The sequence below is a fragment of the Macrobrachium rosenbergii genome, chromosome 25 (assembly GCF_040412425.1).
Source record: "Macrobrachium rosenbergii isolate ZJJX-2024 chromosome 25, ASM4041242v1, whole genome shotgun sequence".
Lineage (NCBI taxonomy): Eukaryota > Metazoa > Arthropoda > Malacostraca > Decapoda > Palaemonidae > Macrobrachium > Macrobrachium rosenbergii.
The window spans coordinates 36514115-36537323 of record NC_089765.1 but is presented as its reverse complement, the minus strand read 5'-3'; the positions used below and the strand labels follow the sequence as shown (position 1 = coordinate 36537323).

The 23209-nt window shown below is 42.1% G+C and overlaps 1 protein-coding gene across 14 annotated transcripts in view; it reads left to right on the top strand.

Annotated features, from left to right (window-relative positions):
* The first annotated feature begins 8963 nt into the window (after nt 1-8963).
* The window catches only part of POSH (Plenty of SH3s), a 235756-nt gene continuing 221510 nt past the window's right edge, over nt 8964-23209 (top strand). For 8 of the 14 annotated variants that reach the window (XM_067127348.1, XM_067127345.1, XM_067127347.1 and 5 more), the window contains exon 1: nt 9032-9173. The gene's annotated coding sequence lies outside the window, so the exon portion shown is untranslated. Of the gene's footprint in view, nt 9174-23209 lie in introns of all 14 variants that reach the window. The other 6 variants (XM_067127349.1, XM_067127346.1, XM_067127343.1 and 3 more) reach the window with 1 other exon arrangement.

The following is a 23209-nucleotide window of genomic DNA, read 5'->3' as shown; positions in this document are numbered from 1 at the left end:
GTCATGATGTTACAATTTAGTGCTGTGTATGTGGCAATATATGGCTTTCCTGGCCTGGTCGTCTCGGCTTCGCCTTTAGAAAAATATCCACGCACAAGTAAGACATATTTGGTTTCTTACTGCTGTAAAGTACAAGGAATCATGATGCCTATACTCATGCATTCATAGCTGAGCTTGGACCAAAATTTGTCGTGTTAAACACTCTTTGGCTGAATTGATTAAAGACTACTGAGCAAGAAGACTGTCAGAAAGTTGTGGTAGAACTTCGTAGGAAAAGGCCTGCATCCACGATTTCCGAGGTGGAAACCTGGTATAAAATCTTGCATTATTCATTTAACAGTGTATTTTCAAATCGTCAGAAGTTATGGTTTTATTTTATTATTATTATTATTATTATTATTATTATTATTATTATTATTATTATTATTATTATTTTTTAGGTGTTCGCTTTTGCTGTTGAACGAATTTAGATTCTTCACGGGAAGAAGAGTAGGCTACTAAATACAGAAAACAGCTTAAACCTCATATTCCCTTTTGTTTCCTTTGTTTTGGCTTGTTATAATAAATCATATAATATTTGTATTGCCTTATTTCTTGTATGGTGTCTTGGATGAAACCTGGAATTTTTTATGAATAGGGAAACTGGCAATTTGGTTCTCGCTTGTTGTGGAGTAACAAGTAAATAAAAATACATGGACTGTTATGGCTTTGGAGTGGCAGGCACTCTGAAAATATGTTAGCTGCTCATTATGTTAGCCGTGGCTTTCAGCAGCTCCAACTTCATTGCCTCAATGATATTTTGAGTCGTTTTCATTCAGGGAAATAACAGACAAGAGTAAGGTTGACATTTGGTCAGAAAACCAAATAGAAATTCTTACGAAGCCAGGAAAACGAAAATAATGAAGCAACTGTTCAAGAAAAGATTTCCCAATGAATTCTCTCTGTTTTAAACTTTAATCATAATATGGCACATACAACACGAAACCTAAACTTCAGGTAATTTGGTTTTAAGTTATCTTCCAGAATGTATTCTGCTTTAGAATCAGTGTTACAGATACCGTCTTTCAGCAGAGGAAATATATGTAAAAAAAAAAAAAAAAAAAAAAAAAGCACGCTGTTGACAGTGCGGAAAATCATTAAGAAATTCTTACCAGTTGCATTCAGCACCAAAGAAAGCATCGGCGCTTAGTGAGCCGTAAAAACAAAGATGCCTCATACACGCTGACCCTTGTTATGTGGTATTTCCGGACAAAAAAAAAAAAAAAAAAATCCTGGATGGTTGTAAGCATACCCTTCTACGGTGTATTTTCTTTATACAATATGTCCTAACGGTGTACCTGATGATGAATGAATACTGGTATTATATGACCAGTAAGTGAAGCATTCAGAAGCATCCAAAATATAAGAAAAGTAATTAATATAATTGAATGTGTGGCCATTTAGTATGACAGTAAAAAACTTATAACGTGAGCAATGAGAGGAAAAAACAGATGTAGAATTGAAAGTGTGTGTGGTATGGCAGATGTTGACAGAAAATTGGGTGTTTAAATAGTAGAGCAAGGAATCTACAAAAATAAACATCGAACAATTTATGCAACTTAGGTTAGTGTAGGAAAACCTGGTAATGACTTCCAAATTCATCTGCTAAACGCCGGAAGAATGATTTCAAATTTGTGTCAAATAATTGCATTAATACTGCAGTGTTGAGTACAGAAAATTCCTACAAGGGGTATGGAAAAGGTGGAATTTCTTGAACCTGAGAAGTCAATAGGATTTTTTTCAAAGATGAATAAATTTTGAGGCGTGGCCTGACGAGCTAAGTTAACTCGAGCAAACCGCACTTTTGCTAAAGTGTAACTTTGGTAACACGCGAGAGAAATGTATCGTAATGCCCTACATTGAAAATGCAAGGTCCTGGATATTCCATATCAAAGTAGTGACCACGTAAGGGAAAGTTGCAGGAAATTGGACCTATCATATTTCAACAAGGGTAGATGTCTTGGTGTATCTTGTGTCCCTTGCAATTCTTGATTTTTGCCATGCTGCTGAACTGACTAGGAAGAAGCGAGCCGTAATCTGGAAGGGAAAATAAGAACTTATATATGTTTAAAGTCCTCCAAGCAAGTATTTCACCATTGTGTGTGTTTTTTTTTCTTTGGTATTTTCAAAGTTTGAGCGACTTAATTTATGGTGGAAAGCTGACACCAGATAATGTAGACAAGTCTCTAACGTCTTACATACGTATAAATAAATATACACGCGCACTCTGGTGTTTATAGCTAAGCTTGTTCGTTTATGTTTTAAGTTGCTAATGATAGTTGTATGGGATATGTATTGCACTGTTAACTTTAATTAGTGAAAAATAAATTTGTAAATTCACGGTCGTTTTTATTTTCCTTCTTTATTATTGCATTATCGACTTACTAGAAATAATAAGCTGAAAAGTACCTGAGTCAAAGCTTTAGCTGCTGGCTGGTATTGAGACTTGTCGGAGCTATTTATTCGTGCGGTTTTTTCGAGTTTGGTGCAAATTTAAACTTACACACATAATTATATATATATATATATATATATATATATATATATATATATATATATATATATAAACATATAATACTTATATATATATATATATATATATATATATATATATACACATGGATATAATAATAAATGTGGTTCTATATATATTTACATATACAATCACACATGAGTTCAGGAACAACAACAGTTTAGATAGAAAACTTGATAAAACTAAGTAGCTTCTTACTTAAATCTACAGTTTCATAAAATTTTATTAATAAACTTACTATTAATATCATCTAGAAGGGTCTTGTTTTATAAGGGTCATTATTAGTATTAGCATGCACCCACTTTCTGGCCTTTTACTTTACCCCCTTTCCTACCCCTCCAACCATTACTTCTCATCGCAACTCTGTGTTTTCCACTCTTTAGATTGCTGTCCAACCACTGCAACTCCCCTGTTAAGTGCTGAATGGCTGAAAGTGCCGCAGTGCTTGTCTTGGCAGCATAGTTTCATAAAATCATATTCTTTCTATTCTGTAACCTCCCAGTTGCCCTCCTTATGTCCTCAACAGTCACTTTTATGAGCTTCATTTCAAAATGAACGCTACATTAAAGTGATATTATTCTGTATTGGAATTGGTCATTCTTGCCAGACCCATGGGTTCAGTATTTAATGAATGACCCAGAGCAATAATTACAATCAAATATTTTTAATGATTGCCCAACTTCCAAACAACAATGTATTAATTGGAAGCAAATCCTTGAAAGGCATTATATCAGAATCTTCAGCATTTTCATTTTATCTAATGAATTTTTAAGGAGTTGCATTTTAACAATATATTTTTAAGGTTAATAAAGCCATTAAGAACAAACCCTTAGGGCAGCCTTTTGAAGAGTTAAGAATGTTAACCCTATGGCCTGGTTAAATTTTTAAAAAATAATTCTACCAGCTTTCTCAAACTTACACTAACCCTTTCCCCTATAGAATCTCTCAGTTCTGCCTCTCTGCTCTCGTTCACGTTCAACAGATTTTAAAAATATGGACGTCAGGAAGCCAGTATTGCAATCTTCAGAGAGCATTTCTTCATCTGCGTATTTAGACCTGAAATCCATGAGCTCATTAGCCTTTCACTCTGTATTTAATTCCAAGTATAACAACTAATCTTTTTCACCAAAGCCGTTGCTTTTACTCCCCCCCCCCCATCTTATTGTACGCTTTCTGTTTCTCTTTATCTTTCTTTTTGATCTCCCTATCCATAGTTGCATCTCGAATCAATATTTTTCTTACAATAATTTTCTCGTTTTTCCATCCCACCTCTAATTGTTTCTGTTCCATCTTACCACCGTCCAAAAATCACACATACTCCCTGCCAACTCTATGTCCCATTCTAGAATTTTACATATTTCAAATAATCTTTCAGCTTTAACCTTAACCGATTTTTGTCCATTTTCTCCTTATATGTTCTCCTCAAATTCACTCTATCAAACTCACTTGTGTTTAGTACTCTGACATTTTTAGCTCTTCCTTTCCATAACAATTTCCATCTACCTTGACATGCTTCAACTAAATAATGGTCAGAGATACCTCTAACAGATCACCTTCTCAACATTACGTCCATTACCTTGGTTTTCCGTCTGCTCTGCACTAAAACATAACCTTACAAACCATTCCTCATCATTTACATCATCAGGAACATCCACCCTTGCCGTAACCCAGCAAGGCAGATTCACTTTCTCAACAACACACTTACACTTTTATTCCTTTCCAATCCTGTCCCATAATATACTCGTTATCACACTTTTTCTCCTGCCACTGCAAACTATCAAGACCCACTGGAGTTAAGGAGCCCTCTCCTCCTTTTAGATTAAAGCTCCCCGTAGGGGGTTAGTGCCGTCAGGTCACCTTTTGCAGTGCAATGTAGGTATTACTTAGGTTCTTTGCAACATCCCTTCGGCACCTAGCTGCAACCCCTTTCATTCCTTTTACTGTACTTCAGTTCATTTTCGCTTTCTTCCATCTTAATTTCCACCCTGTCCAACTGATGCATAATGTGACTGCGAGTTTTCCTCCTGTTACATCTTTCAAACCTTTTAACTGTCAGTTTCCGTTTCAGCTTTGAATGACCTCACAGGACCCAGTGCTTGGCCTTTGGCCTAAATTCTATACTCTATTTAGATTAAAGCTAGCCATATGCCAGCAGGGTCCCTTGCCTGCGGCAGTCTGTAAGTGTGGTAAGGTATGAGATGAATTAGGTGGTCTGGTGAGGACCTCTGGACTCTATAGGGGATTGAAACTTCATGAGGAGTAATCCCAATCTGTGAAATTTCTTTCTTTGTTGATTTTTCCTTTTAGTTTTTCTTTTATACCTAATCTTAGATTTTTTTTAATGTACTAAACTGTACACTGGAGAGTTGTTCCATTCTGGATCTATTGTAGCCCTGAAGAAGACCGTGAGTGAATGGCTGAAACAGCTGTCGGCAGTAAATGGAGCAACGCAGCGACGATTTTTGCCATTATCTTCAATTTTTTAGCCCTTGAGGATGAGAGGAGACTCGGAGGGTTAGAGAACTAATGTCTTAAAATAGTGGACTCCACATGTGCATTAGCATTCAGTAAAAGTTGCTTACAAGAAAGCCTGTGACCTGAAACATATTATAATATATATATATATATATATATATATATATATATATATATATATATATATATATATATATATATATATATATATATATGTATATTTATATATAATTATATGTGTGTATAAATACATATGTATATATGAAGCAGCAGTAGTTCACCTGATAAGACTGAGGAGCATAGGATAAGCTTTATCATCACAGCGCCTAGAAGTATCGGAATGCTATCAATGAGATTTGTCATTGGAACTACAGAAAATCAGCCCCGTAGGGGGGTTAGTGCAATCAATGCACCTCACGTGGTGTACTGTAAGCATTACTAAAGGGTCTTTGCAGCGTCCCTTCGGCACCTAGCTGCAACCTCTTTCAGTCCTTTTTCTGTACCTCCGTTCATATTCTTTTCCTTCTTACTTTCCATCCTCTCTAACGATTGTTTTATAGTGCAACTGCGAGGTTTACCTCTTGTTACACCTTTCAAACCTATTCCTGTCAATTTCCCTTTCAGCGCTGAATGACCTCATAGGTCCCAATGCTTGGCTTTTGGTCTAAATTGTGTATTCTATTATCTACAGAAAATCAGTTTCTTGTTGCATCTGTATGTTAAGAAAATATTAAGAACACTTTTTTTTAATGTAGAAGATTGCTGTTAAACTAAAACAGAATTTTTTACATGTGTGTATGACTGTGTATTTGTGTAGTGGAGTGTGAAAATCTATCTGTTATGTGCACATTCGATAAATGCATATCTGATTTGTAGTCTTAGGTATGAAAATTAGCTAATCTTATCATATTCAATAATATTTTTCATAAATTACCCATTTTTGCTTTTTTCTGAATTCATGAAAATATATATTTCTTGGTATTTTTTTAAGTAATTCCGAACGTTATTTTCTTCATGAAATTAGTCTTTTTTGAGAATTTTGTGAAAGTCTAAATTAAATACGTATATGTAAATTTATGCCAAGAAAGTTGGACCTAGAAAAGGTTTTAAATAGAATCGGTAGAAAGGCAATGTGAAATGTGTTTTGGATCTATGGTAGAGAGTAAATCATGTTATTTCTCATTGCTGCCTTTATGGAAGGAGTATATAATGCAAGAAAACTGAAAAAAAGACAGTGGTTGTACGTGCTGCCTAATGGGATAAGAAACTTAACCCCGAATGAAATATGGAATAGTTCTAGTTCGAAGATGAGACAGTAGGCCACTAGTTCGAAACAGTGACGAAAAACTGCAGTGACTTGTGAAAAAGTTTGAAAGCGTTTGCAATATGAGCAAGTTGGGATTGAAGTTGAACAGTAATAAGGTCGCGAGCAGCTAGTATTAATATGGACGGCTGAAGAATGGCAGTGATTATTTCGTTTAGTTCTCTGGGAATAAGTAGGCTATCAAAGTTACACTTAGAATGAGAGATGTGGACCACAGAATAGGTGAAACAAGGTAGATAGCAGGGTGTGCGCAGAATATTGGAAGAAATTTGTTTTGTTTACACAAGCCAAGATTGTTTAGCTAAGTCTCCTTTATAAAAAGGAAGTGGATATGCTGAATGTGAATGAAAGGAAGACGTTGAAACTGCCGACATGAGCTGTTAGCATGGTGTATGTGTAGTACGAGAAGAATTGAAGGGAGGATAAGAGTGGAGAGATGTAGAAGTGGAAAGAAAGCTAGCATACGTGAAAGAATGGGTGAGTGTTTTGGGATGGCTTGGTCATTTGTAAAGAATTGAAGATAAATGCTGCTGAAAAGTGCATAATTAAGTTTTAGGAAAAGGAAAAGAAGAAGACTAGAAAATGCTGGATAGAAAGTAGGAGTTACTACGAAGGAAATTCCTTAATATCCACAAGGATCTAATAGAAGCGTGTTGCAGTGTTTCTAGGGGCTTGAAAGACTCCTGGTGAGCATTCCTTCTTGAAGGCGTGTAATTGGCTGATGTGGAATTTTTCTGTGCAGTTCAAAAGTCAAAGCATGAATGCGCCAGTGACTGCTGTGTTGATTTTATCCAAAGGTATCCTTAGTTCGGAGAAAATGGTTTTTATGTGTGTATATATATATATATATATATATATATATATATATATATATATATATATATATATATATATATATATATATATATATATATATATATATAATATACTGAATATGAAATAGTGACTTTTGAGTGATAAAAATGAAAGGTTCTAAAATACGCAGTATCTTTATTTTATTCATATATATATATATATATATATATATATATATATATATATATATATATATATATATATATATATATATATATATATATTTATTATGATTATAATGATTATTTATTTTTTTATAAAAATACTTTTCCATAATTTCAGACTATTATTTAAATGTAAATAAGTTCGAGGTTTATAAGATTTTTTTAACATACTAAGGGGTCACATACCAAAACATAAAAAGATTGCTCATGCTAAATCTGTTATCCGACCTTTTTTATAATTCGAATTCATCATTTTTAAATATGCCATGTTTTAGATTAATCATCGTTTACTTCCGCATTTAACATATTTACTTTCAATGCATATTACTATTAAATTCACATGGTGTTGCACGATAAGTTTTAATAATTACCGCAAATAACCGCTTTCATTTAGTCCAGGTGACGATACGAGTAAGGTATGAAGTGAAGGACGTGGTATGTAAATGACAAGACATTCACGAGCTGTTTAGACGTTGCTTATTCCCGATCCCTATACAGTATTAAGTGAGGCCTCTTCTCTAGACTCACTCTCTCTAGCTGTGTGCCAATTATGATCTGGTCTTAATTTAGACCCAAAGATGATCTTGCTAGGAAATGCCAACGTTTTCTCTAGCGTTACACCCACGCTAACATGCATTTATCTTAGGTGTTTAACACAGAAAACAGCATTCCTCTTTATATTGTAGTTTTAATTTATTGACATCTTGTGCTTTCAGTATCTAGCGACATTCACCTTACTATCTTCACCTGCTTCCTGGGTACTTTACAGTATGTAGCTTATATTAAACTTCTTACAACAATTATGCATGCAGAAACCTTTAGCATCTTGTATTTTGATTTGTCTTAATTTTAGCTCAGTTGTGGTATAAAAAACCACTCATTCTTCTCTGTACCGATATATCAGTATATCTATTTACAGTATACAACAATTGGCAGCTTGTATTTCCTTGTTTTTTGTTCTTATCTCATAGAACACACACACACACACACACACACACACACACACACACACACACACATATATATATATATATATATATATATATATATATATATATATATATATATATATATATATATATATATATATATATATATATATAGATAGACATTAGGTCACTTCCTTTCAACAGGGGACGATTTTAGGGAAAAGAAGAAAAACGACACACGGACACTGCCACATTCATACTTCCAACTGCTGAATCGTGAATGAATCCCCTTATTCAGTCAAAATACTCCAGTTACCGATTCATACAGCACACGCGCGCGCGCGCGCACGTACTAAGAACCAAGGTTCTCTTTGGATCTTGCAAAGAACACCATTTTGCACTTTTTGTATGCAGTACCGCATTCTGAATCTTGTTACTGAAAAATATTATGCACCACCTGAGGCCGGTAAGCAAGTAAAAAGACAGAATGGTCTGGTTTTATCTTGGTGAGATTAGGCCTTCAACTTGAAAGGCAGTCTATCTGGCTGATACTGTTTATTTTTGTTCATTTTTGTAGATCATCAAAAATTTTAGTGCGTTAAGTATTCCTGTGTCAAAACAACTAAATTATTTTATTCTCTTCAGGTCGAGCGACGTCGACTTCAAAAAGTACGACAGTTTTTCTCGACGCTGTCGATAAGGAGATCTTGCCAGAGTTGATTTCGCTGTGCATTCATCTGGCAACCCTAACCAGGAGGTAAAGGCAGGGTTACGAGAATATACTATGGTTGCTCGTTCTATGAGTTTATTTCTTGTGTTCGTATACCAATAATGGAGATGGCAGGCAAGCTGTGGTGAGTGAAGAACAACGAAAGTGGCACAAGTTACGCTTACAAAAGAAATATTTTGCAGATGAACGACGTAGAGGTGGGAGGGGTCAGTCCTCCCTTCAACCATAATAAACAACACACCTTTATGTATTTACTGCTTTTCAGTCAGGATTAAAGTCATCGCAGCAGCTGTTCCCTTTAGAATAGTTACTCAGGGCAATGGGCATGCTAGTCTTCCAGGAAATCAAGATTTTCCTTGAATGAGTTCGTGGTTTTCATGCTATTAAAGATTCTGTCCCCTAGCCTAAGGGGACACGACTTGTTGGATTTGTCTCGCATGACCTGAAATGTTGCTTCCTTTTTCTTATACTTTCTTCTCTTCACTAACTTATTGACTGTATTTTGGACAGGTAACGGTATTTTGAATGCCAGTTTTTATTGATAATAGGTTTAACTTATGGTGTTATTTAAATGGGCAGGGGTTCACAGAATCTGTCGAAGAGCTAATCTTTAGCCTAGGCCAAGCCAATAAGCTATTTCTGAAAATTTTAGAATAGTCCTTTAATACTTTAATTTTTTGCCAAATAGATGACCAGTAGATTTTTCTGAATACTTATGCTGCTTTATGAATTTCTGACATTTGTTTTTGATGCAAACTACACCTTTTTGTTATTCCAGCTCCCAATTTAACAATTATAAGATACCTCAGTGGGAAACTAGGGTTTTACTGTAGGTCAACTAATTATGAGTGAAGTACACCTTCGGGAATGGTGTAAAATGCATAAACCACAAGATAAGCTGTCAGAAAAGTACTTGGTTCAACAATAGTTCATCTGTAATCAGCATCAATCACAAAACACAGCATTAAATACAAAGGTGTCAAAACGCCATTTAAACTAACACAGCAAGGACGGTCTAGTAGACTGGTTCGTGACACTCCAGTTCTCATAACAGTGATCACGATCTGGTGGCTATGTCCTCCTGGCTCTTACTCCAGGAGAACATCAGGTGTGGCTGAACTTCCAGTCATTGAGAGACCTACACTCAGATTCCTCCCACTGAATCATGAGTCCCTATATAAGTAAAGGACCAAGGGTTTGTATTTGTGTAGGAACAATCGCATTTTTTAAAAGTAAAATGCACTTTTCTAACATACAAACCCGAGGTCCTTTACTCAGCTTACCCACCTTATCCTCCCCACAATCTGCCCTAGACCGGAAAGTAAAGTGAATGTGTGACCCTGGGAGGGTGGTAGCATGGGTTCCCCACTACTACCACCCAACCACCCGGCCGGTTGTTATACCACCGCACTGCCTTGTTAAGTCTTTAGCGGCCAGTTCAGCTTCGCCGAAAGTAACCCCCATATAAGTAAAGGACCTCGGGTTTGTATGTTAGGAAAAATGCATTTTACTTTTAAAAAATGCGATTTTCCTTCCCTTCCTTAACCTAACCTACCTTATGACACCAGGCCTTGAATGAATCCCCCCACCAAACTTGACTAATATAAGAATGTTAGTCAAAGGGTATTATAATACTGTACAGGGATGCATCTTGACCCACTTAATCGGATACCTAGGGTTTGGATTCCTATCTAAGTGGGAAGGGGAGGGGTAGAGGAAGGCTCGTAAACCCCCACCCCTCCAGCCTAACAGGATTTGGTATGGTGAATTCGTGGATAAGGATAATGGCACAACAACCAAAATAAGAAGTTTCCATTTCATTGGGACCCAGTTGAGTGTGCAATGATTTTACTGTCCAGCAGCAGTAGCAGTGTAAGAAAGCCTCTGCTGCTGATTTAGGCCAAGGTGATCATTTGCTTTGGTCCAGTAAGAGGGAACCCAGTGAATGGAACAATCTGTATACTTCCTTTCTTTTATACAGATAGTATAAACAGTGCAGTTATACCATGACTCCCTCTTGTGTAGAATTTGATGAAACATATATGTTTTAGGACACAGTTTCCTTTGACCAACTTCATATCTTGCAAAGATAGGCAAATGGGAGAATTATCAGTGACATGTTCTTAATGATACATATTTTGGCATTAGACCTTGGCAATTCTAGTGAATTATTTGAAATTTGCTGTCTATAGGAAGTGATTATTTCCTGTGATCAAAATACTTTATTTTTAGACTTCTTGGAGTTACTGTTGAATTTTGAGACAGTGTTATGTCAATCTTGTGAAGTTACCTTTGGTTTCAGTGGCATTACTAAATTCCTCTGATCAATCCAGGACTCATTTCATTGTATTCTTTATGATGTTCAGACATTCCAGCTAGTTTGGGCTGACTTTTGTCTTGTTTCTTGAGTATGTGCGTTTCAGAACAGTGATTTTTATTTAGCTTCACTACATAGCTTTTGTACTGTGCTGCTGTTTGGAATAGACACAGTATGCTTTTGTGCAGCAAGAGGCTGCAGTCTCTTCAGCACTAATGAGAAAAGCTCCCCTAGCCTTATTTACTTTTCTGAATCTTACTTTTGGCTTGTTTAAAATTGACTTTCTCCATCATTCAAATAGCCTGGATATCTCTGTCTCAAAAGAAAATGTGCACTTTTTTTTTTAAGCTGCTGACTGTTCTCTACAGTAAATGCATAATGGGGCTTCATTAAAATTACCATGAGCAATTGTGCTGTGATTGGAGCATATACTAAGCATCTCATTTAGCCTTTTGTTATATTTTTATTTAGGTTGTATATGTTGGCAATGATAGAATCTTGATGGTGAAGGAATTTATGGTGATAGAGAGCCATCCTTATTGATGTTGGCAATCTACATTGATTGAAAGTCTTCATTCTAAAAACTTTTAATATACCTTAACTTTCCAGATCTTCTTGTATTTCTTGTTCTTCGAGTACTAATAATTCTGATGCATGTTTACCTGCACTATAGAAGTTGCTTGAATCTTAACAGTGAACCCAGGGACATGAGATAGACCAGCAGTGAACTCAGGGACATAAGATAGACTTATGCCCTTTCAGCCACTCTAGACAATAATCGGTATGTCCCTCTCAAAGCACTGGCACATGCACTGTAATTTGTGTGACAAGGTAAGGTCCACACCTCTGCTCAAACACTTGGGCTAGGGGCAATCTTTGTCCTTTAATTATCAGCACAGACAACTAATGTTCCTTCCTCAAATGAAGCAAAAAATCTACTTATTGTTGAATAGTGCATGCTAGAATTAATCTGTCTTTGCTGACACCAGCCACAGGAGATTTTCTCTTTGGTCTGGCAAAGCTTGGTAGTAGAAGGCCTAGTTGTTGGTGATGACTTCACCTTCCTTGCTTGAAAATCTGTTAAAGAGGTTTCACTTGATGGCCATGTAAGCGGGAAGGTTGAGCTGGTGCAAATCTTAGCGGTAATGTATGAAGTAAGGTTGACACAAAAGGTTTTCAGTCAGTAGTGCTAGAAGGTCGAGGTACAACTCCCTTTGAGGACATACAGGATCCACCAGCATCAGATTCATGCCTTGAGTCTCATAGTTTGTTCCGATACGAATACTCCCTACACCTTCATATATAGGAGATTCCCATTGCTCTTCGCGTGCCTTGGCTGAATGTAGACTCGTTCTACTGAAATCCACTAGCCTCCTGTCTGGCCTGGTCTGATCCCACCACGTGTGGTCAGTTGCTTTCCAGCCGAGTTTGTGGTAAGGTGTATCTAGACGCTTCTGTGTATTGTAGTCTCTTTGACTTTGTGCGTTTTTTATGGGATTTGTTCTTTTCCCCATACATACTATGAACTCAGATTTTGTCTCTTGACAAAGTGTCATTTGTAGCTTAAGTTTCTATCAGCAAGACAGAAAGATACCCACACGTGAATTGATCACGTGATCAAGTGTTGGTGTGGGAATGTTGTTCAGTCTTACCCATCTTTCGAGATAAGATTTTGTCTGTCTTTTTATACGGAACACTGAAGTGTAGTGTTGAGAAGTCTCCAACTTTGTTTGTAATAGTGTGTTAGCTCAACGAGTGATTTTGAAGTTGATTCCTGTTTATGCATCACCATAGAAAAAAATGGGAAGCACGAATTATGTCGAAGCAAGGGCAAAGACAAATCTTGTGGGAAATTCATGTCGCATGTGTTAGTTGACCCCCATTCAGTTTGTATTTCTTGTAGGGGATTGAATGTTCCTGGGAGGCCACTTGGAGTGAGTGTGAAAAGTGGCCGTCTTCTCAGTGGGAGAAATATAAGAAAAGGCGGAGGAAGAAGCCTGTGCCAGTGCCCAGAGAATCTTACCCCTGCATCCCTTCTCCCTCACCCACAGTACCCAACCATACTCTTTCTCCGTTACCCGTCATGCCTGGTAGGAACCTTTTTCCTCATCTTTTTTCCCCTGTGCATAAGGAAGTTCTATGGGAAATGTTGGTGGTGGTGTGGCAGACACTCAACAAAGAATTCCAGGATGGGTAGCACGATGGTTCAGGTACGAGAGAGTAGGAGCGGCAATTGTTCTGGAGTGGACTCCCCTTTTAGCCCTTCCCTACCCATGGGAGACCACGAATAGGTAGGGCTCAGTGGATTCCAACAGAAGAGATGGAGGGCTTCCTCTGCCAAGTGAGACTCCACTCTGGAACTGGCTTCAGGACGGAAGAGGCTTCGTCGACCAGATTTGCCCCCTGGGACGAAGGCCGTGTGGAGAAATGATCATCATTCCGTTAATGAACCGGATCAGAGACAGGAAAAGCAGCAGGAGAGTCGTTGTTCACCATACCTGCCTGGGAACACCTCCTGCTCAAGTCCTAGAATCGTGATGTGACAGTGCTTCCTCAAGGTATGAGCGACACGAAGAGAAGAGCCATCCCTCTTGTCAGTGTTCCAAGGACACCTCCTGTTCATGTCCCAGAAGCTCTACATGGCACGGTGCTTCCTTGAAGTATGAGTGACACAGAGGGAAGAGCTGTCGGTCCAAGCACCTGAGAAGGAAATGCCTGAAGATATTACCGACTCTTCTTTTCATAGAACAGATGGTTGAGACCATACCAAAGGCCATGCATTCTGTTTGTCTTCCTTGGTTCCCAATGATGAAATCTGCATTGGAGGAGTTGGATAGCCTAATAGTAGGGGAGGAAGGTTCCCTAGCCTCCTCCAGGTCTCAGAAATTGCTGCTCCCTCTGTTGAAACGTCAAGAAAAATAATACTAAAAATAAAAAAAATACAAATATTAAAAAATAAAATAAAAATTAAAATTCTAAAAATAAAAATGGAAATAAAAATAAAATAAAAAACTAAAAGTCAAAATAGAAATAAAAATACTAAATATAGTATGTCACGGAGAATCCGACCTATCTTCCAAGGAGTTTGAGTGCAATACTTTCCCGGTTGGCTGGACACTCTTCCTTGGAAGCCTTATGACAAATAGGCTCTTAAGTTCACCAGCGGAAAATTGGTGATTGTTCCTACACGATATACAAACCATCGGTCCTTTACATTAGGAATTACTTACGGCAAAGCTGGAAACGGCCGTTAAACTTTTGAACAAAGTGGTTAGTCAGTAACTACTGTACGGTAGGCAGGAATACCCGCGCTGCGGATGTAAACATTCCAGTTAGCTTTCGGCCATCATGCGTTGCAGACCTGTTTTCGGAGCTCTTTTTTCCTGGTGGGATCTTTTTTATCTTTTTGTGTAAATATTGTGTGTGTGTGTGTGTATTTGATATTTATTAATATACAAACCCACGATTTATGATAGCCTTACGTAGGCCATCATCCCCCAGCATGTGTGTCTTGGGGGTGTAACAAGTTCGCTCCCCTTTTATTGTATCTCACGCCCTCTGCTTGTACAAGGGCGTGAATGTATCCCTATTCTGACTTGTGATTAGTTTTGCTCTTCGCCGCCTCGCTGTGGACGAGTTTGCCAGGAGGGAACTTCGGAGGAAGGTTGCCAGGCGTCGTTGGAAAGTTTTTACTTCCTACAATGCCCTTGGTAGCTGTCCCTTTGTCCTCATTTCTCTCTCCCGGTAAGATCACAGGTGAGGTGGGAGGGGCTGTCAGGTGACCTCTTCTCTGGAGCCTCCTCTCCGTAGGGCAGTTCCCCTCAGAGCGAGAGGATTCTCCCTCTACTAATCATCTTTGGTTTTTTCTTCAGGTTGACAGTGAGCATCGTAGGCACAGCAGTAGATGGCTGGATATCCCACTATTGGATATCTTATCCTTGAGGAGTTTTCCTGTGACACTCATACAGTGGTTACTTCGGGAACGACCACAGTACCTTAGTGGTGATAGTGTAGGTCCACGTCTGTCTACGATTTATGTGTATCTGTGGTCCCGTCTACTCCTGTTGTGTCTCCTGTCTTGATTGCTCTAGTTGCCCTGGCGACCAGTCTCTGGGCAGTGCCTGCTGTGCTTCCTGCCATAGCTGCCTGGTTGCCCCTGTCGCTGCTGCTGACTATCCTGAAGCTCCTGCCAGCCGGGCCGCTCGTGTCGTACCTCCTTCCTCAGCTGCCCTAGTCACTCCTGTTGCTTCTCCTGGTGTTCCTGTCACGTAGCCCGCTCCCATTGCGCTTCCTGATTTAGCTGCCCGGTGGTTCCTGTGTTTCTTGACCAAAATCCTGTAGAAGACGTCGGAGAGAGATCATGGAAGAAGTCCTGTGAGATGGTAAGCTTCACAGTGGTGAAGTTTACTGTGGGGGAACAATATCAGAGGAAGGCTGCTAAGGCATCATAGGAAGGTTTTACAACCCTGACGATGCCTTTGGTGGCTGACCCTTCGTCCTCTTTCTCTCTCCCGGTAAGCTTCCCCATCTGTTTGTCTCTCCTTCGTTCCCTTGCTCGCTTCGTCAAGCAGAAATTGCCGGGCAGGTGGTCGGGGGGGGAGTCAAGATGTACTCATCTTGGGGCCTCCACTCGCTCCGAGGGGGAAAACTTCCCCTCAGAACGAGAGGAGTCTTTCACCACTAACCCAACTTTTGATTCTTCAGGTTTGGTGGCTGAGCATCTGCAGGGCCTCCTGACCCACCTGACAAGGTTTCCGGTGGCGATCCATGAGGCTCCAACTGCAACTACGACTATGGTGACCATGACAGCATTCGCGAAGATGCTGGCGACTGTGTCTACTCACCTTCCTACGCAAGTGACTTCTGCCCTGGCACCCCAGCATGCGGTGCCCCTGCCTCCGGGTTTCCCTGTGGCCCCATCAGCTCATGCTGTGACTCCTATGATGGTCACTTGGACTGTACCGCATGTGATGGTTCCAGCTGCTCCTTGGATCTATGCTGTCCGGGCCACTGTTGCTGCGCCTCATGCCCCAGCTGTCCTTGTTGCTGCTGGTGCTCCTGCTGCTGCTGATGCTCCTGTTGCTCCTGTTGCCCCGGCTGCTCCTGTGTTTGCTGCTGCTCCCTCATGGATGGGGGACCTGACCGCCATCCTGAAGATGATGATGAAGAAGAGGTCTCGTAAGGTGTAGGTCTTCATCGTCTGCAGACTCCTACCCTTCCTCCTCCGAGGTTTGTCGGCCGAAGAAGAAGAAGGCTGCCTCTCCCTCCACAGGAAAAGCAGTGGGTTCTCTTGTCAGCTCTTCCTGGCCTTCAGGTTTGGGGACTGATTCACATACCCCACCGGGGTCTTGTGTTTCGGGAGCCTCAGCCGCGTGGGCCCTGGTCCGCACTCCCGTTACCAGTTCTAAGAAGCCCGCTTTTAAGATTGGTACTATGCCTGTCCCTTCCCTAATTTCTTCGGATCCTTAGAAGGAGACTGCTCCCATTGGCCGTCCTGCACGAGATTCGGGAGCAGTGCGTGCTCAGCCAAGCCAAGTCACACCAAGTGCTCGAGATTCTACAAAGTCTCGGGCACCCAGAACCTGTACCGGTGAGTCTGCTCCCTGGTGTGGTTCAGGCACAGGTCGAGAGAAAGTGCCGAGACATGGCGGTGTCTCACACTTCCTGCCATCCCTGCTTCTAGTGCTCAGCCAGGTTCCCAGGCCGTTGTCTTGGTCCCGAGGGTCCAAGCACCTGGGGAGGCAGAGAGGAGGCCCCCTGTCCAGTCTTCTTCTCAGGAGGTTTCGGCCTTGAAGAAGACTGTTGCATGTTGTGAGGATGGCGCAAGTTCACGACAGCCAGCTCCCGAGAGCTCGACTCTGCCCACCCCCCAATCGCGTTCGCGGGACTGACTCGATTGAACCTCTCCACTCTCCTCACTACAGCACTTCTCCGAGGCGTAAGTGCTCTCCCAGACCCATGCTGCTGTCACCACCACGGGTTGGTGACCGCCCACAGCCCGCCTCTCCTGCTAGTTCTGCTGGCAGGGCAGGTGGGAGTGCCCTATCCTCCTCACCTGTCCCCTTAATCTCCTGGGGTTTCACTGGGAGGCGCGAGCCAGACAGGAGGGACTCCAAGGAGATTGCCTCTTCACGGGGTTCAGTTACGAGGTCTTACGCCCTGGGCTCGGTTCGTGGACCTGCTCAGTCATACACCCAAGTAGTCGAGGAAGGATCCCAGGGAGGACCACACTTTGGAAGGACTTGAGGGTCCTCTTCCCCAGGATGCAGACACCCCTGAGATACAGAGGACTTTTGCGGAGATCATCGCACTGATTCTTCAGCTTCAGCACAGTGATCTTGGGGCTGGTGCTATGGCCTCTTCTGTGGATTACCCTTCGGGCCTCGAATCCTTTTGGGGTCCTAAGAAAGAAACCAAAGGTTTTGGTGGGGCTACCGTGGTCCTCTCTTGCTGGGGTACTCGAGCAAATGAATAACCTTGTTTCTGGGCAAGAGAACTCCCTTCGGTCGAACCACTCGGACAAGCTCCTTCCCCCATCTCTGCCTTGCCAGAAGTGTTTCTACACACCCTTGGAGAGGTTCTTGCTGACTAAGCAGGTTGACCTGGACCTGGTTCGTATGGGCCCGGGTCTTTTGCTGCAGCACCTTGCTTTGGAAGGGGTCTCCCTCTCGCAGCAAACCTGGAGGCTACCGCCATGGCGGCCTTCCAGGCAGTTTCCTGGTTAGATCTGTGGTCATTCACAGTATCCAAGGCTGCTGCTTCCTCAGGTGCTATCATCCCAGGGGAGGACTCTACCTTAGGGAGACTGTGCCAGTCTGGAGGTAGAGCCATCTCCTAGTGAATCGGATCTCCGGGTCTGTTGGTCCCGAGTCTGCATTGACCCTTAGGAGTGGACGTTGTTGTTTTCTACATCTCTCTTTCCCAGAGAGTTGGTAGATATGCAGTTGACAAGAGATGGGCTGAAGACAGCGACCACCTTGTGCACCAGGCAGTGGCCAAGACCTCCGGGTCTTTGCGCACCACTGCAGCCTGACCCTTGGGTCAGGCTAGCACTTCCTCGGCCCCTAAGAAGACCCAGGCTTCAAAGGACGTTCGTGGGAACACCTAGCCTTCTTCTTCCTCTGCCAGGAAGGGTGCGCAATCGTGGCCCTTTCAACCCCCTTTCCAGCCTGGAAAAGGGGGCAAGGGGAAGAAGAAGAAGGGAGGACTCTAGAGGCAGCGTTTCCCTTCAGCTGCTGCCATTGGTGGTGGGGTGCCTGTTGAGCCATTGGGCAACATGGCAGTGACACGGAGCCGAGACCTGGCTAGTGGATGTCCTTCAGGAGGGATATCTACTTCCCTTCGAGTCTCGGCCACCTCAGCAACCCGGTCCGTATCCTGACTTACGTTCCCGGTTCGCTGAAGGATCGCACAGTGATGCAAGAAGTGCAACCCATGCTGAAGAAGGATACTGTGGAAGTCATGTTGGATTGGTCCCCAGGCTTTTACAGCTGTATCTTTCTCATAGAGAAAGCCTCAAGGGGTTGGAGACTGGTCATAGACCTCTCTCCCTTGAACCGGTTCGTTTGCCAGATTTGGTTCAGGGAGGACGACTTCATGCTCACAGTTGACTTAAGGATGCATATTTCTAAATACCCATCCATCCGTCCTCCTGCAAGTACCTTCACTTTATCCTTGGGGAGGCAGTGTTCCAGTGCAGGTTACTCTGTTTCGGGCTCTCGACCACTTCCCAGGTGTTCACGCAAGTGTTCACCCGTGTGTCAGCTTGGACCCATTCGCACAGGATACGTCTGCTGAGGTATCTCAACAATTGGCTCGCCCTGGGCGAGCTCCCGCTCGCAGTTGTTTCAGGACAGGGATCAGTTCCTCAAGTTTTTCTGCAGCCTATAGGTCGTGGTAAATCTCGAGAAGTCCGATCTCATCCCCAAGCAGAGGATAAAGTACCTGGACATGCTGATAGATGCGGTAGCAGCAAGAGTCTTTCCCTTGTACTCTCACATCAGCAGGTTTAGGAAGGCAGCGTAGCTGTTCCTGTTTCAACAGCAGCAGCCAAGCTTGGCAATGGCAAGTTGTCATCGGTCACCTTTGTCATTAGAGAAGCTGGTCTCTCATGGGCAGCTTCACCTTCGTTCTCTCTAGTGGAGAATGAAAGAGTATTGGTCCCAGTCTCGAGACCCTCAATCCTTTCTCATTCCTCTCTTGGAGGAAGTGAGAGAGGATTTGGACTGGTGGATGGGCGACAGGAACTCTTAATAGGAGTATCTCTTCATACTCCCCCTCCTGACATGCTTCTGTTCTTGTATGTATCGACCGAAGGATGGGACGCACACCTGGAGGAGTTGCTGACTTTGGGAGTGCAGAATTGAGATGACAAGCACCTTCACATTAATATTCTGGAACTCAAGGCAGCCTTTCTGGCCCTCCAAGAGTTTCAGGATCGAGTGGTGGGGCACTCTGTCAACAAGCAGGGGGTCTCGTGTCCCTTCCACTTCACCAGTTGACAATGCAGGTGCACAAGTGGGCGGTAGTTCACTGGTAGAGCTGTCAGCCGGATACATTCCAGGCAAGATGAATGTAGTGGGAGACAAGCCCAGCCGCCAGAATCAAGTGATAGGGACAGAGTGGTCTCTTCACTTGGACATCATGGAGAGGTTGTTCGAACTGTGGGGGCACCTAGTCATCGATCTGTTCGCCACCCTGGCACAACAGAAAACTTCAGGTCTTCTGTTCAGTCATGCTGGACCCATGGGCCGCTGTGGGGGACACATTCCAACACCCGTGGGACAACCTTGACATCTATGTCTTCCCTCCATTTTGTCTGATTTGCAAGGTGATCAGCAGAGTGTTGATCACCCAGAATCTCAGAATGATTCCGGTATCCTGACCTGCTAGCTCTGCTCTCCGAGGCACCGAGAGAGATTCCTCCCTGGCCCAACCTTCTGTGTCAACCTCACATAGAGTGGTACCACCAGGCAGTGCAGTCCCTGTGTCTTCACAGCTGGAGGTTATCCAGCATCTCTTGCAAGCGAGAGGCTTTTTGTGCCATGCAGCAACAGAGATGACTGGATACCAGGCAGTCCTCTGTAGTGGTATACTAGGGAAATTGGGCTGTCTTCTGTGGTTGGGTCGTAGATGGGGTCTCTCAGTTGGAGCCACTCTCTCCAGCAGCTACTATTCAGACTTCCTCGTCTTCCTTCACTGAGAGATGCTTCTCTCCGTTTCAGCTGTAAAAGGCTATAGAACTGCATTCAGCTTAGTCTTGCAGCTGAAGGATGTAGACATCTCCTCCTCACTGGAGATTTTGCTGCTGATGAGAAGCTTCAAAATGTCTTGCCCACCCAGGGACCTCAGGCCCCATGCATGGGATGTGACTCTCGTTTTGAGGAATCTGACTCGTGCACCGTACAAGCCTTTACAAGAGTCATCAGACAGGGATCTGACCCTCAAGACTGTCTTCCTGCTTGCCCTGGCATCGGTGAAGAGAGTAGGCGAGTGTCTTGGTCTTTACTTCAGTGTTAAAAACTTGAGGGGATGGGTATCATTTATGCTTGATTTTGTCCTGAATTTCATAGCGAAGACTCAGAACCCATCGGTCCCTGATGCCAGGTTCAAGTCCTTCACGATCCCCTTCCCAGAGGACTTTGTTGATAATGATCCAGACGAGATGCTACTTTGTCCTGTGTGTCGTCAACTCTTCATTAGCATTGGCTTGTCCAAGAAAGAAGTGTCCAAGAACACAACTTCTTTCTGGCTCCGTGAGACGATCAGGACATACTCTGCTGCTGGTGAAGATGACATTGGTACCTTCCTCCCGAGAGCTCACAAAGTCAGGGACATTAGTCCAACCCTCACATTTCAAAAGAATCTGTTGGTTCCTCAGGTGCGGAAAGTGCAGGTATGGTCTCTTCAGACCACCTTCACCTCTTTCTACCTTCGGGATATTGCCCACAAGTCCTTGGACACTTTTTCTTTGGGACCTGGTCCTTTAACAGGACAGGTTGCATCTCGCTTAAGATGTTCAGTTGTGGAAGTGAGAATTACTGCATGAGTGACTGGCCTCTCCTTCTCCTTCCCTCTCATCCTTCTTCTCTTCCTTCGGGTAGAGAGTGGATTCGAGCCGAGACATACTGGAATTGGCGACCGATGTAGGTAAGTTTATACATCGAGCACCCGTTCTATTTTTCTTTTGCCAGATTTATAGAAGCAAACTTGCTCCTTCCTCTGGCAAGGGAAGGAAGGAGACCCAGACAGTAAGACAAACCCAATACTTGTATTTGCCTTACTGTCTCCGACTCTTAGATTCTTCCTAGCCTAGTATGAGATTATGATTCCCTCACTCATTTGAAAAGACCCAGAAATCTGACAATTGACCATGCAGTTCCTATACTCCGATCAACATGTCAGAGGTGCAGTTCTCTTTCTCGCTCTTATCAACCACCTCATGCCACTCCTCAATCTGATGCAAGGCCGAAAGGCAAATTGGACTGTGTACATCCAGCCAGGTGGGACTCCCACCTACCAGACGGTAGTTAACTGCCTAACCACCTTGTTTGAAAGTTTAATGGCTGTTTCCAGCTTTGCTGAAAGTAATTCCTAATGTAAAGGACCTCAGGTTTGTATAGTTAGGAAAAATACAAATTACTTTAAAAATTTGTGATTTTGTATAAGTAACTTACCAAGTAATCACGTTGCTATAGTTTCTATTAACCGGCAGTGAAAAATTTTGAAATTTGCTGGTCGTGGTATTTTGTTTGGGTAGGTGACTAACCCCGCCAACTTTCTGGTTAAGAGAGGAACAACCAGCAAAGGTATTCAGTTTGTTTCTGCTGGCTAAGGGCTGTACACCAGCTTTTAGCAGCAGCTCTGATTTTGGAATTCGTTTTTCCTATTGATTTCTCATCGTGTTTGGTGAAGTATTCTTGCTCTGATAGTCTTTCAGCATTATTAGATAGAGTTAGACTCTGTTTTTTTACCTTTTTTGTGATTCTTTTTACAGGCAGTCCCCGGTAAATGGCAGGCTCGGTTAACAGCGATCCGGTTTTATGGGACTTGTCTAGTGACGAAAATCGCCGATTTCCGCTTATCGGCGCCAATAATTGGGTATTGGCACCGATACATACCTAACAGAGGTGCCGATAACTGAAAATTGGCGCTTTTTGGTGCCGATAACCCCCAAAAAAGCGCCGAAATCGCCGATTTTCAGTTAGTGGCGATTTTCGGTTATCATCACACTCTCAGAAACGGAACCCCGCCGATAACGGAGGACTTCCTTATTTATCAATTGTGATTTTAGTTGACTTGTTTTTTCCAAATGTCAGACTCAAGCTCGACTAGCTTTAGGTATTAATTACATCAAAGGCTGCAATAAGTGTTTGACTAAGGAATCTTATGATTCACATTCTATCTGCACAGGTTGTAGGGGACAAATTTGTTCAGAAGCCTTACAATGTAATGAATGTGTAGACTGGGACAGTAAGAAGTTGGAGACTTTAAGATCTCATTTAAACAAACTGGTTAGAGATAAAAAGAGAAAAGCAACAGCCAGACAGATAATTAAGTCTTTAGCTAGTCAGGGATATCCTGTTGATCATGATATTGATAATGCTAACATCGAGATTGGCATTCCTGTTATTTCTGTTGATCCCATACCCAGTTCTCCTGCTATGCAACCAGCTCCTTTACCTGGCTCTCTCGCTTCCGAACCCAACACCATTGCCAGCCGTGAGTGTAAAGTTGATAAAAGGCTCGAATTGATTGTTGAATCTATTGTGCAATTAGCCTCTTCTGTTAAGGTCCTTATGGAAAATAAGAGTGATTTAGAGCACCCTGTTGCTCCTAGTGCC